Source organism: Buteo buteo, chromosome 1 (assembly GCF_964188355.1).
Source record: "Buteo buteo chromosome 1, bButBut1.hap1.1, whole genome shotgun sequence".
Taxonomy (NCBI): domain Eukaryota; kingdom Metazoa; phylum Chordata; class Aves; order Accipitriformes; family Accipitridae; genus Buteo; species Buteo buteo.
Genome location: NC_134171.1, coordinates 23,403,166 through 23,428,377, shown reverse-complemented (window position 1 = coordinate 23,428,377; position 25,212 = coordinate 23,403,166).

The following is a 25,212-nucleotide window of genomic DNA, read 5'->3' as shown; positions in this document are numbered from 1 at the left end:
AACAACGGCTCTGTAATCTTCATGCGAAGCCTGACGTCACTTCCAGAGATCATACAATTTCTTTTTTCCTCTTGAGCTCCACGAGGAGCTCCTTGTTCACCCAAGCTGGTCTTCTGCCCTGCTTGCTTGACTTATGACACAGTGGAATTGCCTGCTCCTGTGCTTCTAAAAGGTGGTTCTGTAAGACTGACCAGCACTTATGGACTCCTAAGACCTCAAAAGTAGATTCCCAGGGTAATCTACTAAGTAGCTTCCTGAATAGCTTAAGGTTTGCTCTCCTGAAGTCCAAGATATCAACCCTGCTGTCCTTTTTTCTTATTACACTGAAAATTTTAAACTCAACCATTTCATGATCACTGTGGCCAAGACAGACACCTACCACTACATCCTCCATGAGTCCTTCTCTATTCACAAATAGCAAGAAGGCATCTTTCCCACTTGGCTCACTGAGTACATGTGACAAGAAGTTATCTCCTACAAAATCCAAGAATTTCCAAGACCAGCTCATCATAGCAGTATGATATTGCCAGCTGATATGTGGGAAGTTGAAATCTCCCATAAGGACAAGGGTTACCGATATAGAAAGTTCTCCTAATTGCCTATGGAATAACTTGTCAGTGCTTATATCCTGGCTGGGTGATCAGTAGTAGACACCCACTGCAACATCTTTGTTTTCCATTCCCCTAATCCTCACCCAGAGGCTCTGAACTACATCATCACTAACTGTCAGGGCTGTACAAACAAATCTCTCCCTTACATATAGTGTGATGACATTGTTGAAGATCTGTTGGAAATGAGTCTACAAAAGGCTGCTGTTTGTTCATACATGGCCTAAAGACAAGTAAAATGGTCTTTCTGTTCTAGTCATCATTGGTAAGTCATCAATAGAGGCTTTATGCCAAGTTCAAGACAGGTACAACATTTCAAGATCAATTAAAAAAAATGCATGACTGTCAGTTAAAAGAGGTGGAGGTAAGGAGATCAGAGAGAAGATATCTTGAGGTATTTCCTAGGTTACTGGTTCCTTGAGTCTATGTTATAGCCATTATAATCAAAGAGTCCAGAAGCAAAGTAAATAACATGTTTATTTTAGCGTTGCTTTTTTTTTTTACTCTCAGTTTTCAGTGGCTGGGGAAAATATCAAACCTTCTTTGGTTTGGTCCCAGAGTAAAATGCCTATACTATTCTGTAAGCAGAATAGTACATGACAGAATAATAGATTACACAATTAAAACATTATAATGTAAATTCCTGAGAGACAAGGAGTGAATGTTGTGCCAAATTTTTTCTCTATGTATTGAAGTCATCTAAAAGTCCAAGCTACAAAATAATTAACTGATTCAACCTCCAGACACAACAGACGGAAACATTCTGATCCTGCTTTGTTGCCTGAAAGACAGCTAATGAGTTTGTTCACTTTTCTCAACTAATTTCTTTTTTATATTCCACGCTGCCATGGTCAGCTTTTGAAGTTTCATTTGTTCTATTCCAAAACCACTCTTGACTGCTGAAGAGAATCTTTTTCTTTAGCAGTGTGCTAATTGAAGTTGACAGACACAGCTACAGCTCCTCCTACAGAGTTACAAGCACAGTAGCTTACTTATATTTATACTTATACAGAAGTATAGAAATATTTATCATTATCTCTGATACATTAGACTTCTTTTTACAGAGTGATAGCACATTTAAACAGAGATTCAGAATTAGCACCTAACTTACCTAATTCTTCTCTCTAGTGTTTCTTATTGACCAAACGTCTGTGAAGGTTCAAACTTGAAATGTAAGTTAACTGCATCTGGGCTTCAGGTTTTATATTGCTTTCTAATTTTAATTTTGTACCAGAAAAAAAACAAAGAAGCAAACAAACAAACCCACCCTCACATCAGTTGCTTTGCCTCAATTCATACCACCAAGCTATGTGGCCTAATGCATTTTCCCAAATGAAAGTTTTCCTAATCTAGCTTTGGTCTAACTTCCAGAAAAAATCTCTCCATTATCCTATAGACAGGGTCCCAGATTAGCTTAGTCCTCTCAGAAGATCAATGTCCTCAGAAAAGCCAGAAGAAACTGTGCTTTCCTCCCTGTTATCCATTTTAGGATATTGCTAGCATCTGCTTCTTTGGAAAAGTATATGGATCTCCATAGCATTTAGGTCTATTTTCAGGTTATCAAAGTACCGGCATTTCTGTCATCATTCTGTGAGCAGTGACTGTTGGCAACAATAAATGGCTGAGAGACAGTACAAAATAATTGTGATATAAAAGACTGAAGATGAATTCATGGCACCTAAAGCTTCAAATTAAATGGCTCAAAATGAGGTATTAACATAAAATGCTGGATCTGCTAATTTCTCAGGACAAGCTGCGGTTGCAGCTGTTTCTAACTGACAGGTGGAGATGATATCACTTCTTTGCGGGAAAACTGCCTGTTGGTACAGGCAGGATGCTGTTTACCAGGAAAGATGGTACTGGATCTCCCAGGTCCAAAACTAAGTCCTAAAGTATTTAAATTGTTAGACTGAATGTCAGAAAGCTGTCTGGTGAAGACAGGGATAAATGGGGGTGGGGCAGGGGGGCAAATCTACTCAGCACAATTTTTAACATTTTTTTTCAGTACAAGAAGGATGTAATTCCTGAGTTGTCTGAGGATAAGCCACAATTTTTTTTTTCCTGGAAGGATCAGCTGAAGAGAAAATAAAGTTTTCCAGTGAAAGACAAAATAATTTTCTCATTTAGAATCAGGCAGCTGATGTTACACTCAAAATCTTATTATGGGCAAAAAGGAATACGTTGTGTATATAGAGAGAAGAATTTACTGTTTAACCAGACTCTTAAAATCTAACTGAAATACAGCAGTTTTTCAGTTACAACAATGCTAATACTCATAGCTCAAATTGATACAGAAAAGCCTCATAAATAAATTTGCTATACATAAACTTACCACTAACATCCCTTTTTCTCTGGTGTTTCTCTCTGTCTTCATCAAACAAATTGGAGATTGAGGGGGTTATGACAAGTCAAAACCATCCCAATTTCTTTGATAAAAAGGGATATAATGTCTTGGAATTAATCTGGTTTTAATCTATTTTTTCTTAACACTACCTCTTCTGTGTTCCTTCTTGTCACTCATTTCCCAATTACTCAGGCTCTTTTTTTGTTCTTCATTATCTCTAAAACTGGTTTCATTATCTCTAAAACTGGTTTCATTATCTCTAAAACTGGTTTTATGTGATGCTCAAGGTTGCACTTTCTGGTAGTGACCAGTGACTGATCACAGTGGTTTGTGTTTATAGTTTGAGATTTCTGTCTGGTATCTGCACTTTTCCACAGCACATTTTATTATAAGATCACATCTACAGTGTTCTACAGCACATTTTATTCACAGTTCAATCCACACAGAATAAGTACTTGATTTTCCTATAAGCTAAAACTAAGCTTTTTTTTTTTTTTTCCCCCAGCAGCTACCTGACAGTTAAAACTAGTTAAAATCAGCTCAGGCCAAGACAAGGCAAAAGAAGTCCTGAGACCTCTGCTGTCAGGTCAATGTAAAACCTATGATGAGCTTGATGCTACACTGGCAATTGTAAGAACATACACTGCAAGAAAACTTGTAATACTCTCAAATATGAGAGAAAATTATGTTTTCCATCCTTCAAGCTTGAGGTATGTAGAATATGGCTCTTTGCATGACCAGGAGGAATAAGTGTCCAATGCAAAATGTTTGGATGACAGATTTAGGATGATAGGATCAAAATAATTCATGAAGTTGACCTCAGAAGGTCACCTGAATTGAACCTCCTGCTCAAAGCAGGGTCAGATAAGAGGTCAGACAAGCTGCTCAGGGCTTTACCCAGTTTGGAATACAGTACACAGAATGGGATATAGTGTATAAAATCTTACAGACATCAGGGTAGAAGGTATCTAAAATGTTTAAGATTAATCACCCTCTGAAAATGTCTACCTTTCCTGATTATAGAAGAACCTTAGGTGGCTAACTGAGACTAGGTGCCTGACCTTTTCATAGCTTCAAATGAGTACCAACTTTTGCAAGCACTTTTTTGTCTTCTTATTTAGCACTTTTTTTGTCTTCTGAAAAATATTAAGAAGAGAAGGAATCTGTTCAAACACTGTTTCCCAAAAAAGATTTTTTTCTCAATCTCACCTATGCTCCAAAAGTGCACACCATCTTGGCAGAAGAATATTTTCAATGGATCAATCTAATGTGGTCCGTATGCGTCAAGCCCATTGTGCATTTGCTGGGAAATTGGCTTATTCATTCAAATGGCTCAGTAAACCCACATTGGGATTACTTCTAACTTTTTATCAGAATGCAATCATCCTCTCGGTCCCTGGCCATCACCATTTAATCTCAAACACTTTGTTTATCTTTACTTTTCCTGTATCTAGGTTCTTCTTTTGCATTAAAACTAACACCCACTTTAAAAGACACTGTTCATGTATCCCCAGAAATTTTTTCACATGTTCTGAAAAGACAAAGAGAAAAATCCAGTAATCACCACAAATTTATAGAAAGAAAAATCCATAAGTATGTTAAGTTTGTCCTAAGAAGTGGACCTTTCCAGAATGTCTTGAAGAAATGGCACCAAGCCATTCTGTCATGCATCAGATTTTCTTCCATGGGGAGGATTACATAACTGAGGTTCTTAAATGGCAAAGAGCTTGCAGGACAGAAGTTCTGTAATTTATTTGTAATCTTGCATAATCAGCATTTGTTCATCTACCACCTCAGAAATGTAAAAACTTTTTTTTTTTTTTTAATGGAAGTTGAAACAGTAGAAGCAATAGTAACAGTATTAGCACACAGTAGTCTACCTATGCTCACTAAATCTCAGATTTCTTCAGTTTCTAAAGGAGTAGACAACTCGGCTTGATAGACTAAAAACTACTCAGCACTATCAATCAACAGCGTAATTATTGAAAAAATTACAAAAAGTTGAAGAGTTAGTTTAACTGCTGCTCCAAAAGAGGCAGAATAGCATTTAATGATTTCTTATGCTCCGAGTGAAATCTAACTTGACTATTGGTTATTGTGAGGCAAGTGGATTTCTTCATGGAACAGTTCATGGTTCAATATTCTATCAGACAAATAGAAGACTAGATTTAAACAATGATGCTTTGCTTATTTCTACAGTATTTAATTCCTGGTTAATCAAGGTGATTCTTTAATTATTTGTTTTCCTGAATAAGTTGTTGAGACAATGAGGAGCACACATGTTTACACACAGAGCATCCCATAAAATAGCAGGTAACAAAGAATCCAGACACTGGATGAACCTCATGGCCTACATAACTTAGATATGTGTGATGAGTTGACCCCCACCAGCAGCCAAGGACCCAAGCTGCCTTTCACTCACTCACCTCACCCTGGGGATGGGAAGAAAAATAGAAATAAGGTGAACAGACTCATGCATCAAGATAATACCAGTTTACTTAGAAAAACAAAAGCTGCATGCACAAGCAAAATAAGGAATTAATTTACTGCTTCCATTGGCAGGCAGATGCTTAGCCATTTCAAGGAAAGCAGGGCCTCAGCACATGTAATGGTTACTTGGGAAAAGAACCACCATAACCCTGAATGCCCCCCCCCCTTCTTCCCTCTTTCCCCCAGCTTTTACTGCTGAGCACAATGCCATATAGTATGGAATATCCCTTTGGTCAGTTCAGGTCAGCTGTGCTGTCTGTGTCTCCTCCCAGTCTCGTGCTAACCTCCAGCCTACTCACACTGGGGAGGTGGGGAGAGAGACAGAGGAAGTCTTGATGCTGTGCAAGCACTGTTCAGCAGTAACCAAAACTCTGGTGTGTTACCAGCATTGTCTCAGTCCCAAATGCAAAGCATGACACCATGCAGGCTGCTGTGAAGAAAGTTAACTTCATAACTTCATCCTAGCCAGACCCAGTACCGTATGTTTACAGAGAAAAATCAATAGGAGACTGAAAGACTAAACCCAGGCATCACCTATAACAGGTGAGAAAATTAACATTTAGACCATTCTTCCTTTTACATCTGAAGTCAGATCACTCATTTTCTACACAAATTAAGTGTTCTAAGTCTATGTTAAAAACACTAGAAATTCTTTCTTATCTTGTAGATACACGAACACCATCATTAGGTAATGAGAAAGTCTGTAACTTTATTCAGCAACTATTTCTTAAGGCTGTGCTGTTTGCATTCTTAAGCACATATGAATGTTGAGACCTGAAGAAAGAATCACATAATACAGATATGAGATAGTTCTAAATAGCAACTCTGATTTTGTTTTGATCCCAGTACGTTATTGACTTGAACATCACAAAGGTATAAGATTACTTACACTGACCTTTCTGCCACTTGTGCCTAACTCCTTAAATAGCAACAGGATATAGAAATAGTGTATTAATTATTTTAAAATTCATTTAAAACATTATTTGATGATAATAAATGTGTCTACATATATATTAATAGCTCTTTGAACACCTGAAATCTTTATTCTACTATTAGAAAACACTTTCAAGATGTAAGCTGAATTTGGACCACAATGGTCATTGCACTTCATCTCTTATCAAGGCATGTAAAAAAAAAGTCATATTTATGTATTATATATTATTTATAACTCACACAGAATCAAAACTATATCATTTATTTTATACAAAAAAGGTCCATTAATTCAGATAACAGGCTATGAAAAAAAATCATCATGACAAAAGTTGCAAACTGTATGAGTGTTGTATACTCCAATAATGTAGTTGCTTTAGAACAGTGACCTGCTTTAGATTGTCATGGTTTAACCCCAACCAGCAGCTAAGCACAATGCAGCCGCTCACTCACTCCCCCGCCACCCAGTGGGATGGGGGAGAAAATTGGGAAAAAGAAGCAAAACTCGTGGGTTGAGATAAGAACGGTTTAATAAAACAGAAAAGAAGAAACTAATAATGATAATGATAACACTAATAAAATGACAACAGCAATAATGAAAGGATTGGAACGTACAAATGATGCGCAGGGCAATTGCTCACCACCCGACGACCAACACCCAGCTAGTCCCTGAGCAGCGATGCCCCACCCCCACCCCGCCAGTTCCTATACTAGATGTGATGTCACATGGTATGGAATACCCTGTTGGCCACTTTGGGTCAGCTGCCCTGGCTGTGTCCTGTGCCAACTTCTTGTGCCCCTCCAGCTTTCTTGCTGGCTGGGCACAAGAAGCTGAAAAATCCTTGACTTTAGACTAAACACTACTGAGCAACAACTGAAAACTTCAGTGTTATCAACATTCTTCTCATACTGAACTCAAAACATAGCACTGTACCAGCTACTAGGAAGACAGTTAACTCTATCACAGCTGAAACCAGGACAAGATTCATTTTAAAATACAACTGCCTAGAAGTATTTAGTATCATAAGTTCTATTTCAATTGGAATGACAAGCTTGATGCTTTGTTGGATCTGGGCCTAATCCTTGTATGGCATATATAAGATGTTCAGCACCTTATAGAACCAAACCCTTGTTATCACTGGGTGTATTGTCTCAGTAATACTGTCAAGATGATGCCATTAAGATATTATAGTAAAAATTACTTGAAACTGAATTATACAAACCAAGTAATATATTTTCTTTAAGTTCTGTTAAAACTTCAGAACAATAGTTCAGAATAAACTTTGATTCAAGAGACTAATACTGTAGTGGGTATGGATTAGGGCATCAGACCTCAGAATAACAATTAAAGTTTAATTCAAGATAAATTTTTAAGAAGTTATGATTCAAACTAGTTGATAGTTCAATTTTAGTTGACTTCATGCCAGAGGCAATTGCTAGTAATCTTTAAACATTTAGAAGTTGTTCACTGAGATGTTTATGAAATATATGAAGGATAACAACATGATTCTGTTTGCATTAGTTTAGATCTATGTGAAACTCAAGGAAAGCCAGGAACACAGAGTAGTGTATTTCTTCTTGTAGTGAATTCACAGCCTCACCTTTGGGCAACAATTTATCTTCACTGTAAATAGGAAGGTTTTCACATCTCTCCTTTTCTCAGCAGCATTCCTCACTGAGAGTTCTACTAACCTCTGTTCTGCAAGTTGAGAATTTAATCTCAAACAGACTTTGTAGAAAAGCAAAAAACACCACCACCACCACCACAGCCAAAAAACTGCAAACCCTGGCACCTATGCTGACAATAACCACTCCCAGAAAATTATTTGACTATTGCATGAAGATCCTGCTTATCTCCAGAAGCAGAGATTCTTTAGTCAGGCTTTTAACAACTTTACTAATAGCACCTTTAAAAATCTTTGCACTTTCAGCCTATATTTGCAATTAACAGTCTCTCAGGCAAGCCTCGAGAAAACAAGACATTTTCAGAATATTTTTCTAACTGACACCTTCATCCTGAAAAAAGACTGGAATGACCTAACTAAGCTGCATCGCAGTAGCTCAGAGGCAGGATTCTTACCAGAAAAAACAGGAAGTCCTAACAGAGAAATCCATTTACTGTAGGTGATAAAGCTGTTAACTTTGATAGGAAAAGAACCAGAAAAGAACCAGAGAAGTAGCATTCATAGATTTTGCATCATATATTGTGTGACAAAGTATTTTCAAGTCCTCTGTGATGTGAAAAAAAACCCTAATCATAATTTTAAAATTCGCAAAAATCTGCATGAAGAAAACACCTAAAAGTATTAGATGTGATCTGATCCACTTTTTTCCCACTTACATAACATGATCATTAAAGATTGAACAAATGTTAACTTTATGCCATGAATATACAAATGATAGAGCAGATACCTTTTCATCATTTGCATTTCCATAGGAAAGCTCAGACAAATTTCAATTAATTAAAGAGTTAAGAGCAGGAATAATTTTAATCCCAGTCTACAGGAGGAAAGAAAATCAAATTAGTGATATTTCACTCTTCAGTTAAATTATAAGTTTGATTGATAAAAGTAGGGCATAAATGTAATGCAGTAGGATGCGTATTAAGGATTTGACAGGAAATTGAGTGTCATACTAATTTGAAATAAATCAGTAGGTACATACAATAAAAATAAAACACAGAAAGGAAGAAAATCAGTAATTTGTCTGATCCTGAACATAACAGTCAATAGAGAAATCCTGTATATTAATGGGAACATTCTTAATGGAATTATCCTGGAATAAATGTGATACTGAAATGCTATTTAAAATTTTCATCGGCATTGTAGAATTTTCATCAGTTCACTAATGTGATTTGTGTATGACAAACAGCAGTTGTCATACACAAATCACATTAGTGAAATTCATGTTACATGATAAACTGACCACTTTAAAACTAACACTGTTCTAATGCCAACAAGAGCAAAGGTAAATTAAAGTAAATTGGACAAGTTTAAACTAAGGGATTATGAATTAGAAAACAAGCACACTGAGAGGGATCAAAGGACATAGTGGACAACCCAGCACAAACTTCATATACTCAGGTATCAAAATGGCCTAGATCTATAAAAGCTGTTAGCAGTTATATGTTGCAATGTAGCAATTAAATTAAATTAGAAAGACTAATAAAAGCATACATGATCCAAGTCCAGTAAAGGTATTTCAGAAAAAGCAAAAGAATTGTGCAACCAAAAGACATGTAAACTGTACACAAGATTGACAATTCTGGACATTGAGATTGATAAGCATCTTATCTTGCCAAAAAGAACTGAGAAATAAATTAATTATTACATTGTACTAAGTACCTGTCTACAGACAAAAGATATTGAAGGTATGATTAGACCTCTCTGGAAAATTTGTACTTGAAAATAAATGAACAAAGTTCATAATATCATAGGAAAGTTCAGTTTGGAAGAGACCTCAATAGGTCAAAACTCCTACTCAAAATGGGTTCAGGTATAAGGTCTGACCAGCTTGCTAAGGGGTTGATCCAGCTGGGTCTTTAAAACCACTAAGAATGAGGACCGTACAACCTCTCTGGACAGCTTATTCTAGTGCTTGACTGAAGAAGTGCTCATGAAGGAAATGTTTATTCTTTTTTCCAGTTGGACCCTCTTTCATTTCAACTTCAGCCTGGTGTCTCTCATCCTCCCACCACATACCACTGTGAAAAGCTTGGCTCTGTCTTCTTGATAACCTCCCCAGAGGTAGGGGGGACTGTCCTAAGATTCCTGCAATGCCATGTCTTCTCCAATCTGAACAAGTCCAGCTACTTGAGCGTCTCCTCACAGAGCAAGTGCTGCAGACCTTTATCAGAGAGGACAACCTCTGCTGAACAGTTTATCTATGTCTTTCTTATATAGGGAGGTCCAGAACTGCATGCATGACCCCAAATGTGATCTCAAAAATGTTGAGGAGAGAGGAATAGTCACTCCCCTCAGCCTCCTGGCCGTGATCCTATTAATGCTTCTACCAGCACCCACTGCTATGTGTGTGCTATTATGCCTTGCTTGCCACCCACCAACACTCTCAGATTCATCTCAGGAGAGATGCTGTGCAGTCAGTTAGGCCCTCAACTGTATTGTTCTTGTGAGGGCTTTCTTCCCAGGAGCAGGACTTGCATTTGTCCTAGTTGAATTTCATAAGGCTGGCTCATTCCTCTAGCCTATGCCCCTCTGGATGGCTACTATTTGAGTATACCCCCAATTTGGTGTCATCTGCAAACATAGTGAGCAAGCGCTCCATCATCTTGTCCAGGTCTTTGGTAAAGATGTTAAGTAGGACCAGTTACAGGATAGATTCTTGCACTACTTGATTTGTCACTGGCCTCCAGGTGAGGCCCATCAACCACTACTGCTTGAACCTAATCATCCAGTCATTGTTTTACTAAACTAGCTGTCCAACCATCCACCCAGGCCATAATGTCCTAACTTAGATATAGGAATGTAGTGGAAGACAGTGTTGACAGCATTGTTAAAATCAAGGTAATTGACATCCACTGCACCCCCCTCATGCACAAATGCAATCATTTTATTGTAGAAAGCAATCAGGTTGGTCAGGCATGATTTGTCCTGGGCTTACTGTTACTAATCACCTTCTTCTCCTTCATGTCCCAGAAATGAGCTCCAGGAAAACATTTACCAGGGACCAAAGTGAGGCTGACTGACCTCTGGTTACCCAGGCTCACCTTTCAGTATTTTCTGAAGACAGTTGCTGTTCTTCAGTTTTCAAGGATGTCCCCTGATCTCCATGACCTTTTGAACATAACATAGAGTAGATGTCTGAAAATATCCATTTTATCCTGGAATAATAACCCCTCTGATATAACCTGAGCCCTATTTTGAGGAATAAAATTATCAGAATTAAACTTGGATTTTGTTTCCTTTTTTTATTTAAAATTAAAATAAAAACAAACAAAAAATAACCAAACCAAACGCACTTATACCAGCAGAGTTGAAGGTTTATGATAATTTGGGGAAAGCCAAAGTTTCAAATACCTCTATAATTACCCAGGGCCATCTTTCTCAGTTCTTGAAGACACAGTAAGTTGGCAGTACTCAGCATGAATTCTCTTTGAGATGATTGTTATGCTTGATTGACTGTTTTGATTCCCCAGTTCAAGAGAGACATTGAACAATTGGAGAGGGTCCAACAAAGGGCTGTCAGTATGATTAGATGGTTGAATGACTTGGCACATGAAGAAAGGTTGAAGAAATTGGGTTTATTCAGCTTGGAGAAGAGAAGGCTTAGAAAGGAACTCCTAATCACTGTCTTTGAGTAGATAAAAGGGAGTTACAGAGAACTTACAGAGGTAGTCTTCTCACTAGGTTGCAAGGTGACAGGAGAAGAGGCAACAGGCACAAGTTCCTTTAGGGGAAATTCTGCCTAAATACAAGAAAAAAATTCCTCATCATGAGAAAAATTAAACATCGAATAAGGTTGCCCAAAGAAGAAGAGGAATCTCCCTCACTGAAGAAGTTCAAGACTCAGCTTGGCAGGGCTCTGAATAACCTTGGCCCTGCTTTTATAAAGGGTTTGGAACAGAGGATGTGCAGATCTCCCTTGCAATCTATACTTCCTGGTGATTCTGTGACTGTTTAGATGATGAGAGTTATGGCATCAGCGTGTAAACAGGAAACAGCTCTGTGAAAATTTTATAGCTTAATGGTTTCCAATAGATTGTTTTCTCACTGCTTGAAAAATTAAAAATTTGTCTTCACATAACTTTTGATGGCAAAAAACTGTGAATATAAACCACAGCAAGAGTAATTTGAGCAATGTAGAGATAAAGTTTGGTACTTAATGAGCTGGTATGGAAGGAAATAAGAAATCCTTGTGAAGTTCCAGGGAGTTACTACTGTAGTTGTACTGGAGAGTTATCACATTTCTGTATTGGATACTGTTTCACAACCTCTCCCTATTAGAGATCCAAATATTATATGAGAGGAAATGAGAAAACTTTTTTGAGTAGAAATGGAAAGACTAGGGTTTCAGTGAAGTATTAGCAAAAAAAAAAAAGTGATGAACCGTTATTTCCTGCTTCCTACAATGTCTATTATTTGGTTATTTTTCCCAGAAGTCAGAGAAGTCTTAGGCAGTAAGATGCATAATCCAGTAGGAGTCTGTCTTGGATCCTGCTCCCTTTTTTCTCTCCAATGGCAGAAAAGAGATAGGTCATTAACGCACGGTATGGAGTGAAAGGTTTACTACTTCTATAGCTTTGATGAACACTAAAACTGTTGTATTGAAGAGCTATGACATAAATATGACATAATTTGAAGACCTATTTTAGAAGGATATGTTTGAAATGGGTCGTAGCAAGCCCCAGAAATTGTGTGATCCCTATTCTCCTGTTTGGCAGCAGCAGAAGAAAAGTTCCAGGTGTTTTTGTGAAGGAAGGCTGGTTCCAACAAATGGAAAAAGTTGGACCTGCTTGATCAAGAAACATTGATCATAAAGGCCCTGTTGGCTTGTGTCCTTCTACAGCAGGTTACCCTAAAGAGAACAGCCTGAAAAAGGACCACTTTCCAAAATGTGAAAACTATGGACAAACAACTGGGGTATTTATATATTGCTTACTTTTTATGTTGTTGATGGCTTTCCTTGTTTTCCAGTTCCCTGGGAATAGTTAATCAATGTAAACGTTTACAGACCAAAGGAGGAAATTAAAATTACTCGTAGAAGTTAAGGCATCCAGGCAGGAAACAGCAGCAAGCTGAAATTCCTTAGACATACCTTTAACTATAAAAGAATTAGGTTTTCAGTCTAAAATCTTCATGCAAGTTTCTCCTATAGTCAGTGTAAATTCTGGAAGACTATTTCATCCCATGTATTGAGACATTTATCTTAGCTTAGGACAATATGTATAACTTAATATCCATTTACAATAGAGGAAATCACATTGGACACTAACTTTTAAATGGCTGCAATTAGCTACCAAGGAACACATCCTACAAGACCTATGAAACCAAGCAAATAACCCTTTTTTTTTTCAGTAACAAAGCTTGAAAAATTAGTTTTGAATATGTGTACACAAGTGCATTTTTGTCTTGCTCTAAAAATATGCTTTGCATGACAATTTTAAATTTCAGGAAGTTTCTAAAAGCAATTCTCTAGTCACCCCCCCACCCCCCAAAAAAAACCAAACTAAAAAAAAAACCAAAACAACAACAACAAAAAATAATCAAAAAGACTGTAGATTAAAGTCACCAGAAAAAAAAAAAAAAGTTTGCAAGAATTTTCTTCAAATTTCAATGATATTTCTTAGTATTGAAGTACCTTTCCCCACATGAATCTTAGAAAACATTTCTGCTGATGATGAGTTGGTGCTGTAAAACACAGGATGTTCAGCATGGATAGTCTGAGACTGCAGCTGATTCAATGCATCTATTATACGGAGGAAAAGGGAACACAAATGGAGAATGGAATGATTTTTTTTTATTCTCAAGTCAATCTTATATTGCATTGTTTTGATACTTAGAGCCTGAAGCTTTAAGAATAGTTGAAATGGACAAAGTTGTTCAACTCTTTGCATACTAGAAGACTGTGATACACTGTGATAGTCATGGATAATTTCTTTCATAACAGAACTAATGGGCAATAGATATCATTACTATGTCATTGTTTCTAACTATGTCTCTGGAACAGCAGAACAACATGGCAAAGCTATGAAGAGAAATTGGAGCCTGAGAAGGTATTGTTAGTGTGGAAATGTCACCATAAATTTTAGTTCCAGTTTTCAATTTAGTATTTAATATCTTTCAGAGTATGTTCAAAGATCAATATTTTTCAAAGGCAACTTTTGAAAGCAATTTTGGGCATTGTTGGTCTTGAGACTCCAGTTTTACATGATGTCCTGGTTTCAGCTGGGATAGAGTTAACTGTCTTCCTAGTAGCTGGTGCAGTGCTATGTTTTGAGTTCAGTATGTGAAGAATGTTGATAACACTGATGTTTTCAGTTGTTGCTCAGTAGTGTTTAGACTATAGTCAAGGATTTTTCAGCTTCTCATGCCCAGCCAGGGCACCTGACCCAAACTGGCCAACGGTGTATTCCATACCATGTGACGTCCCATCTAGTTTAGGAACTGGGAAGGGGGGGGCAGGGATCGCCGCTCGGAGACTGGCTGGGTGTCGGTCGGCGGGTGGTGAGCAATTGCCCTGCGCATCATTTGTACATTTCAATCCTTTTATTACTACTGTTGTCATTTTACTAGTGATATCATTATCATTATTAGTTTCTTCTTTTCTGTTCTATTAAACCGTTCTTATCTCAACCCAGGAGTTTTACTTCTTTTCCTGATTTTCTCCCCCATCCCACTTGGTGGGGGGGGAGTGAGTGAGCGGCTGCGTGGTGTTTAGTTGCTGGCTGGGGTTAAACCACGACACATGACTTGCAGGAAACCTGAATTTCAGTGACCTGGTGACTAATACTTGCCAAAAACCTTGGTTTCATTTGCTCTACTCATTTTTAAAACCTGAGCTCAGAATCATATTTTAAAGGCATTTAAATATAAGTAAGCATCTGGTTGGAGTTTTGGAGGAGTCAAATGCCTAGGCATTTCTAAAAATGTTCATTGGTCCTTTCTGCAGTTTTAAATACTTATTTATAGAAAACAATCTTCTAGAATTAGCAGCATATTTTAAAATTAGTACATATATTTATAATGGATCCACTTTCTCTTCATCTTCCCGTGCTGAATATCCCCAATAACGGCATTTATGCTTCTACTTTACAGTCCAGCTGTTTAAAAAAAAAAAAAGAACGAAAAAAGAAAAAATTATACTGTGACTGGACTTTTCATCCAGCTTCAAGAATCTGCAAGGAAAAGAATTTGGTTTGGTCAATTTTTCAACATGTGGTAATTTCTGCAACATTAAATGGTTGCCTATATGCTTTCTGTAAAAATAATGTGATTATGTTAATTAGTTACACGGTCAGGGAGAGTGCCTTCCATCTTGTGTTACAATTTGTCTCTTACTTGTAATGTTCAAAAGGTTAATTTCTGAAAACTCGTCATGGATACAGTAGCTAGTTCTCCCCCAAAAGCACTGAAAACACATAACCAATTACAGCAATGTCCTTAACTTCACTGAAAATGAAAGGTCTGTTAAACCTATGAGAAATGTTTAAAATAAATGACCGGTGGGCAGAAGCTTCAAGAAGAAGGCATTTTCACTAATAAGTGAAAAAGATGACAAGTTTATAAAGAGATTTGAGTAACTTGAACTGGGGGCTAACATAATTAATATCTAACTGAAATTGCAATTAGGTTCTGTATATGTTTAGTTCACCCAGGGCATCCATGTTCAGATCATTAATAAGTTTTTCTAATGCCTCCATGGTTAATCCTTTTAACAGACCAGGTTTTCTTTACTGAACCATTGTAAGCTGGAATACGAAGTAACATAGACAAATACCAGTGCACATAAACTTGATAAACAACAAAGAGATCATAAATAATTAAAAATGTACTTTTTATGCTATCACTCTCAAAATTCATACCTTCATCATAAGGATCTGCTAAGGTCATCAGTTTTGTACCATGTACAAAACACTGTCTCTTAAATTGTGCAACATAGCAAAATATTTTTTTTAATAATACATCAGTAATAAAAAGGTGGCTGAGCACTACAGATGTTTTAAAGTTTCATGACTGTGTCGACTTCAATGGAGCCATGCTGATTTATGCCAACTGAGACTCTGTCCTTTATGTTTAATATGTTTTTAAAAAAATATGATACTATATTCTGTGCTAGAACAGCAATGGACATACTTGGTATTTTTTAGATTTTCACCTTACAATTTTTACAGGAGAGTTTGAGTCTCAAGTAGCACATAAGTAACCTTTAAACAGATTAATATAAGGTTTTAGATTAGAAACCTAGGGACATTTTTCCCTCCCTCTTCTATTTTGGGAAAAAAAAAATACTGAAGATATGTGTGTGTATATAAAAATTTTTTAAAAACAATTGCATTTGTTCATAAATGTAGGAGGGTTTCATACCAGGAAGGTGGAATAAATAATTCTTGTGGGTTGACCCCAGCCAGCAGCCAAGCACCCACAGAGCTGCTTACTCACTTACCTGCCCATGGAAGGATGGGGGAAAGAATAGGAAGGAAATACATAGGTTGACAGGTTAGGTAAAGCAAAGTCTGCATGCACAAACAGAGCAAAACAAGGATTTTTTTCATTGCTTCCCACAGGCAGGCAGATGGTTCAGCTCCTTCCTGGAAAGCAGGGCCTCAGCACACATACTGTTTACTTAGGAAGTCAAACCCATAAGCACAAACATCCCTCCTTCCACCTTATTTCCCCAAGATTTTATTGTTGAGCATGACATTTCAACATTGTTTCAGCCACAAATCCAAAGCACAGCACTATACAGGCTGCTCTGAAAAAAAAAATTAACTCCATTCCAGCTGGACCCAGCACAATGGTAAATGAGAACAATATCTGAAGAAAAAGCATCCTGAGTGGTAATATGAAACTGTCAGATATACAGGTGATTTGAAAGAAAGATATACAGACTTGGAGAAAATAAATGAAGCAAAAGTAGTTAGACGAAGGCAAGAAAAGCCCGAACCTTCAGTTTATTATTATTTTTTAATCTAGGTCTTTTATAGTTACACTTTTTTCCCCACAACCAAGAAACAGCACTGAGGGAAGTAAACATGAAATCCAAACTGAAGTTCTATCCTGTAATCACATACTTCAGCATTCCCCACATGCACAGAGAAGATCATACACCTTCTCAAGCAGCCTAGCAACACAGGTGCTCACCTTCTCTGCAAGAAGAATGCTACCACAACAGAGTGCTTCAGTTACAAGGTTAACCACAGAATTAATTTTGAAAATAGGAACAAAGCAACACTGAGAGAGAAACTGCCATTAAATACTACACCTTTCTCTTAAACTGGTATCTGTCCCTTAGCATGGTAGGAATTTTGTTTTATGATAGTACAAATACCCAGCTGCCTAATAGAGAAGCTTATCAGGTGCATCTCATGATCTCCTGCATCACGGGAATGCAGAGAACAATGTTAGCCCCAGTCACAGTTGCAGGTTTTTTTAGAAGATTGTCATAGCTTATCTTTTTCTGTAATGGCTTCTTGAAACACTGCAGAATGTCTGGGACATACAGATTTCACTGCTACATCTCCTTTGCCTTGTCTCAACCTGGAGCATTACTGACCTTTTAAAGGATGATCACAATGGTAACGGTATTCTATATCAAGGGGTATTTTTCAAAATCTTTCATGCTAAAATGTGTTTCTGCATGTCTGTGAGTTCTAAATGATCAAAAAGGGAAGCATTCTGCAAGGTTTGTTATTATTTATACTTGAACAGTTCTGAAACCCTGTGTGTTTTCCAGTTATTATACATAGTGTATATACAATGCCTTGTGGAACAGTTTCAAAAGCACAGATGTGTCCAAACAATTAACCAGATTTCAGTAATCTGGCATCAAATATGTTTCTATTAATGTTAGTGTGTTGATACGATGGATTGTATGCTGCAACAGCCACAGCATTTAAATGCCACAGTAATAATGGTTCCTTCTGTTTGAATAAAGGTGAGGAATGAGGAACAGATTGTGGCATGAAGGTGTCTTGAGGGATTGTTAGTCTTTACAGTTTAATATCACCAGCATTTTTGCATAATAAACCAGCTAGACATTAAATCAAATAATTGGCCAAGCCTGCAACAGCCAACAGAGCAGTTCCAGTCTTCACATACCATTCACTGATTCCTTTTCCATATGCACTTCACTTTCTCACCAGCTTAGCATACCCACCCCGCTACCATCTAGAATTATTTTTTTTCTAATAGGCTTCAGGCAGCCCACAGTTTGAAAAGTGAATTCCGGGTCAGTCCTTTATAACAAATAAATTCTGTAAGAGATCACATCAATTCCAACATCATAATACTTGGTATGAAATTATACTAATTAAAAAACCACCACCACCAACAACAACAACAAAAAAAAAACAAAACAGAAAAGGTGGAGTTGAAGACCTTACCTCTGGCACTGTCTACTTTTTTTGTACTAGTCTTTTTTTACCTGCCTAACTCTAGCAAATTCAAAAGTGTAAATGCTAATTTACTCTGGCAATACGTGAAAACAACTTTAAGTTCTGAGCTTACAATACTGTGATAGTTTGACCCTGGCTGAACACCAGGTGCCCACCAAAGCCGTTCTATCACTCCCCCTCCTCAGCTGGACAGGGGAGAGAAAATATAACAAAGAGCTTGTGGGTCGAGATAAGGACAGGAGAGATCACTCACCAATTACCATCATGGGCAAAACAGACTCAGCCTAGGGAAAATTAACTCAATATATTACAAATCAACCAGAGTAGGGTAATGAGAAATAAAACCAAATCTCAGAACATCTTCTCTCCACTGCTCCCATGTTTCCGGGCACAACTTCACTCCCGAATTCCCTACCAAGCCCCCCAGTGGCACAGGGAATTGGGTTTACGGTCAGTTCATCACATGTTATTTTCTGCCGCTTCATCCTCCTCAGGGGGAGGACTCATCACACTCTTCCCCTGCTCCAGCGTGGGGTCCTTCCCACGGGAGATAGTCCTCCATGAACTTCTCCAATGTGGATCCTTCCCACGGGCTGCAGTTCCTCATAAACTGCTCCAGTGTGGGTCCTTTCCATGGCGTGCAGTCCTTCAGGAGCACACTGCTCCAGCGTGGGCCCCCACGGGGTCACAAGTCCTGCCAGAAAACCTGCTCCGTGGGCTCCTCTCTCCACAGATCCACAGGTCCTGCCAGGAGCCTGCTCCAGCATGGGGTTCCCACAGGGTCACAGCCTCCTTCGGGAACCCACCTGCTCTGGCGTGGGGTCCTCCACAGGCTGCGGGTGGATATCTGCTCCACCGTGGACCTCCCTGGACTGCAGGGGGACAGCCTGCCTCACCATGGTCTTCCCCACGGGCTGCAGGGGAATCTTCGCTCCAGTGCCTGGAGCATCTCCTCCCCCTCCTCCTTCACTGACCTTGGTGTCCGCAGGGTTGTTTCTCTTACATGTTCTCACTCCTCTCTCCGGCAGCTGTTTCTCCCTGTCCCAACTTTTTTTCCTTCTTAAAAATGTTATCGCAGAGGCGTTACCACTGTCGCTGATTGGCTCGGCCTTGGCCGGCGGCAGGTCCGTCTTAGAGCCGGCTGGTATGGGCTCTCTCAAACACAGGGGAAGCTTCCAGTAGCTTCTTACAGAAGCCACTCCTGTAACCCCCCTCAGCTACCAAAACGTCACCACACAAAGCCAATACAAATACCTTTGCAATACATGAATACAAAGCTAGGTGCTTCCCAGCTCAGTGAGATTTAATGTGCAAACCTTATATAAATGCTGGCATCTGTCCAACCATCTCCAAGTTCCATTTGTTACCCGCATCACCTTTGGATGAAGATGAAAACCTCATCAACCATTAGGATGAAGATGAAAACCTAAAAAGAAATTTGCAAGTATTTCACTTGAGAACCTCACAGAAATTGTGTATTTATATCAAAAGGACGGGTGTTTAACAGCAAGTTTTTCATTCTATTATGATGGCAATATTCTAGTGATTTATGGCCATACCTGCTTTATTTTTTCTTCCATTATAATAGATCTTTAAATTGGATAATATGTACAAATTTTTATTATTATTTCAACTTTAATAAGGAGAACTTACAATAAATTATGAATAGTGTAATAGGAAAAATACATTACAAGAAGTATGTCCCAAGTAGATAATTGTCTACAAGTTTTGCAGAAGCTGTTCATTTCACAGTGGGAGATTCGCCTGGATATAAGCAGAGAGCATTCTGATTATCTTAAGCCATAACAGGTCCAAAGATGTGAATGTTATTCTGTTCATGGTCTACCAGACCATGATCTGTTCCATCATCTGTGTTCTCTAGCAAGGTCAAAGGATGCACCTTACTAAGTAAATTTGATAACGGTAGCTGAAAATAGAACCATGAACCATCTGATGATTATAACATAATGGGGATGTTAAATATAATGGCAAGGGTTCTTCAAAGAACAGTCATGTTTTACTATTCTAGATAAAAGTTTTGAGATTTTAAGTTCTGTTGTCTGCTATTTTGTTGACAATCCTGGGAGGAACAAAAAACTATGTTTATGTAAGAAATTATAATATATGGAACCAAATAAGCTAAATATCAGAAATCAATTTCCATTCTGTAAAATGCAAAGTGTTTTCATCAAGACACCCCAAAGTATATTACATCCTGTATTATGTGGCTTTGGATTAAAAATATTGAATATATATTTAAAAAATGAAATATTTAATATTTTTTTAAAATGAATATATATATATTCACATATATGAATACCTACAATTGTAGGTAATATAGAAGAGAGGGAAAACTCTTTTAAAAAAACTCCAGCTCCCATATAGCTAACAAGATTAAAACAGAATCAAAAAACTTTTCAACATACTTCATGACAATGAGATTGGGTATTGTTAAGGGGTTGAGTCCACATAAGTTCATAAAATGAAACATATAACAATTCCTGTGCATATACAGTCTGACAGATTCCATTTCTCTTCAGGAACTTTTATGGAAAACACAATTTACAAGTTTAAATACAAGATTTGTGTTATATTAAAACATGGATAACACATATTGCCCTGTATTGTGTTTCAAATATTCATTACAAATAAAAATTAAAATCAGGGGGTATAATATATGTTAACACTAGTGTGACAACTCAAAATATGACTAGTGGTCATAAAACATGCTCCAGGTACAGTATATGTGAGCAATTTGAATACAGCCTGATTATCTGAATGTCCATATATATCAGTTGGTTTTAGTACATATAGATTCATAAACAGGCAAACACAGTGTTAAAATCACAGGTATATTTAGATTGATTCCTGAAGGACCGAATTTTTAAATCTTTAAAATACTGAAAAAACATTTTGTCAGAATAAATGAAAAAATAAATCTAATTTTATGCTGTAGTACACAAACATTTTTAGAAATAAGTGTTCCTTTTTGCTGTCAATACTTTACAATTGTATTCTTTTTGTTGTGTTGTAGGATGTGTAAGGTATTATAGTTCTACTAGAAGTAGACACGTAGTATTGTAGTAATTATGGATTTACCCATAATTATTCCATGAAAGCTACAAATATGGAACTTTGTCCTATACTTTAAAGGGAAGGTAAAAGGAATATCTGTATTTCTTTTTAGCATACCAGTGTGGGCCTGCCATGCTTTTTCTGCTCATTTGGTTCTCCAACATAGAGGGTGCCATCCTGGCACTAAAATGAATAGAACTTTCCCCCACTAATTTCTTCAAGACCAACATATTATACTTACTTTGTCCAAAGGATGAGAAGAAGATGAAGACAGATCTGTTTAAAAAAAAGAACCTTTAAATTTTGTCTCATGTCTTGCTCTGTACGAAAAGAAACATGGAATTTTGTTTTGTTTTAGTTTTAAGGAAGTTTAACCTTCTCACATATATTTGAATATTCATTTACATATGAAAAGAAATTGAAATCTGTTAATCCCCTACCTCCTCTTTTAAGGCCATGTTAGTCATATTCATAGCTTCTCTCTCTAAACACAGAATCAGTTTCCATCTTCTCATTGGGATTCTTCCCTTAAAGCATTTTAGTTGGCAGAATCAACACAAATTTACGATTAGAAAACAAGGAGCTGTTCTCACTTTTTTCTATGATCTCATGATTCTTTGGTGCTTTATGAAGAAACTGGCAAAAGTTATTATAGTTTAGAAGAAGCTTCTAAAATCGATAATCTTATGAAAGAACATTCATTTGAATCAAGTTGATATAAACACTTCCACCTGCTGCCCTTGGCATAGTACCTGTTAGAAAGTTTAGTTTATATCTTGATTGTAGGACAAAAGACAAATTTTGCTTCTTCCTACATTTCACCATATAGAGCCAGTATAAAAGGCAGTGACTACATTTCTGTTCAAATAAATGTTTAATCACAATTTAATAAGGCCAAGAGAATTCAGCACCCTGCAGATAAGAGCTGTAGGTAGCTAAATAGCCACAGATTTTATTGGTTTGTGGACAGAATTGACCACCAAAAAATGTAAGAATAAAAAAATGAGCAGCAGTGTTCAGGGCCTTTACCTGTTTTTCTGCATGCAGAATGCAAGGTTATTAAAACTTAAACCACTGGTAACAAATTTGTTTTTCAGTTGTGAGGGTCATGCTACCCCTTTATTTAACTGATTAACATTCTTTAAAGGATGTTCCTATTATTCCAACCTTCTTGAGTAATAGTATTATTATCCATCTAACATCCTCTCTGTATTTGCAGCTGTTTTTCAGCTGGGGGAAAAGGGAAAGGGAAAGTACTCTATAGTGAAAGATTCTGAATAGGTCAATCTTTAGCTTTTCAAAAACAGTAGCCACTGATGCCTCAGTTACAGTGTATAAATACATTTCCGAGGGAAAATTCTGTTAAAGGGCACCTTAGTTTAACAGAGGAAGTTTTAACAAAGTTTAAAAAAAATCTGGAAAAGTGATTATTCAAATTACCAAAGCATATAGTGGCTTGTTTTCCAGCTCAAGAGACAATGTACTTCCAGGAACTCAATTGCAAGTTTGGGACTCAGAATAAAAATATCCACTTTCTCCCCTCCCCTCCATATGGTATGCAACAGGTCTATACAGTTTAGGAGTTCATATTAGCATGTCCTCCTATCAAAGCTTTTACAAATAATGTATTGGATTTATATGGCAAGATTTTGGTAGTGGGGGGATGTCAGGGGCTGCTCCCATGTCAGACACAGCAGGTTCCAGCTGACTCCGCAACAGACCCACTGCAGGACACAGCTGAGTCCATCAGCCAAGTTGGTGGTGCCTTTGTGAAAATATATTTTAGAAAAGAAAGAAAAAAAGTCAGAGGAGAAGAGAAAAACAGAAAGAGTGAGACAACAGAGGGAACATCAACATTAGAGAAGGAGGGAGAGGATGTCCTCCAGGGGACACAGCAGGTATCCACTGTAACCCATGAAGACTCCATGCTGGAGCAAGTTTTTTAATGAAAATTTTAAAAGTATTTTTGAAGGACTGCAGCCCATGGAGGACCCATGTTGGAGCAGGGGAAGAGTCTGAGGAGGAAAAAGCAACAGAAAGAAACCATTATGTGCTGACTGCAGCCTCCCATCTCCCAGAGAAACTGGAAGTGAAAGAGTCAAGCTGGGAATGGAGGAGGTGGAAGTGAAGGAATTAAATAAGGCTTGGGAAAAGCTGGAGGAGGAAAGATGTTATTTATGCCTACCAGAATGTATTTTAAGTGGCAAAAAATTAAATTCATTTTCCCCACACTAAGTCTGTTTGGCCTGCGACAGTAACTATTAAGCAATCTACCTGTCTCCATTTCAACCCATGAGCTTTCTCATCTTATCTTCTCCACCTGTTTTGCTGAGGAGGAAGGGTGAGGAAACAGCTGGGTGGAAATCTATCCCTTAGCCAAGGCTAACCCGCCACAAATTCCCAGAAAGAGCTGATACAATCCTAAAAAATAAGGAGTGTGATAGAAAATACGGCCTTTGTATCTGTTTATGAGAGGAGCAGTTTAGAAAGCAACCAAATCATGCTTTGCATTTTACTGTGACTTTGGAAAGTGTTTCCTGAAGGTTTTGGGGTGGTTTTTTTGTTTGTTTGTTTGGTTTTTCCTTAATGAAAAAATTATTATTCTAGATATATAATTCTGTGAAAAAATAATTACTGGATGAGATGTGCTACAGAATTTGAAAGAAAATAAAATCAATTCAGATGAGTTAGTGTCAGGTATAATAATCATAACACTGCTTAGACTTCATAACAACTAATTCATCTGATTAAACAGTGAAGTTAACCAAGTTGTCCATTCCAGTGAAGACCATTCAAAACTTCAGACAAGCTCTTTACTGTTAATAAGGACTAAAAATCATTAAATAAATTACCAGACTGAGGAAGGAATAGATATTCTTAAAGTATTACCTCTGAACTGGGGAAAAGGAGGGGAAAGGAGCGGGGAAAAAAAAAAAAAGAAAGAAAAAAAGAGAGCCAAGTGACATATTGTGTGAATAAAAATCCATGATGGGCTACCAGTCACAGAAACACCATCATTAAGAAAACCCCTAGCAATAAATAAATTGATTGGGAGAATATAAAGGAAGTAGGAAGTATCAGTATGCTTGCCCTGTTCTGATTTTCCTCATAACCTTCACTTATGGTTTGTTACAGTTAAACGTTATTAGGTTAAATCACAGGATTTAATAAGGTTTTTTTGTATTTATTGTGTTCCAGATGTCATTTTCTAGCCACCAGATCTTATGTATTTTTCTATTAGATTAGCTTTCATTACTAGAAGTAATTTTTTTTTTGTAGGTATTTCTACACAGTTACCAAGTCATATTTTAACCTTCTTCTGTATAAGTAAATAGGCTGAAATAGGTTGAGCTCATTTAGTTCTTCTAATCATTAAGGCAGAATTATAAATTTATTTCTTAAAATAAGAAATTTATTTTAAATCAATAAATAAGATTCATTTTTATTAAAAAGCTTTAGCATATTTTATCTTTTTAAAAAAAGACTATACAATTTAAGCACAAAAAAAAAACCACAAGAAAAAGAAAATCGTCCCCTGCCTGGAAAAAAGGACACTACCTTGTAGTCACACTAACAAAATGAAACAGATTTGCCAGCAATATCCCTATCTTAAATCATTCATTATGTTTGAAAAGCTACGTGCAAATCCTAAAATACTTAGAAAGGTGTCTTTTGCTAAATGTTAATCATGT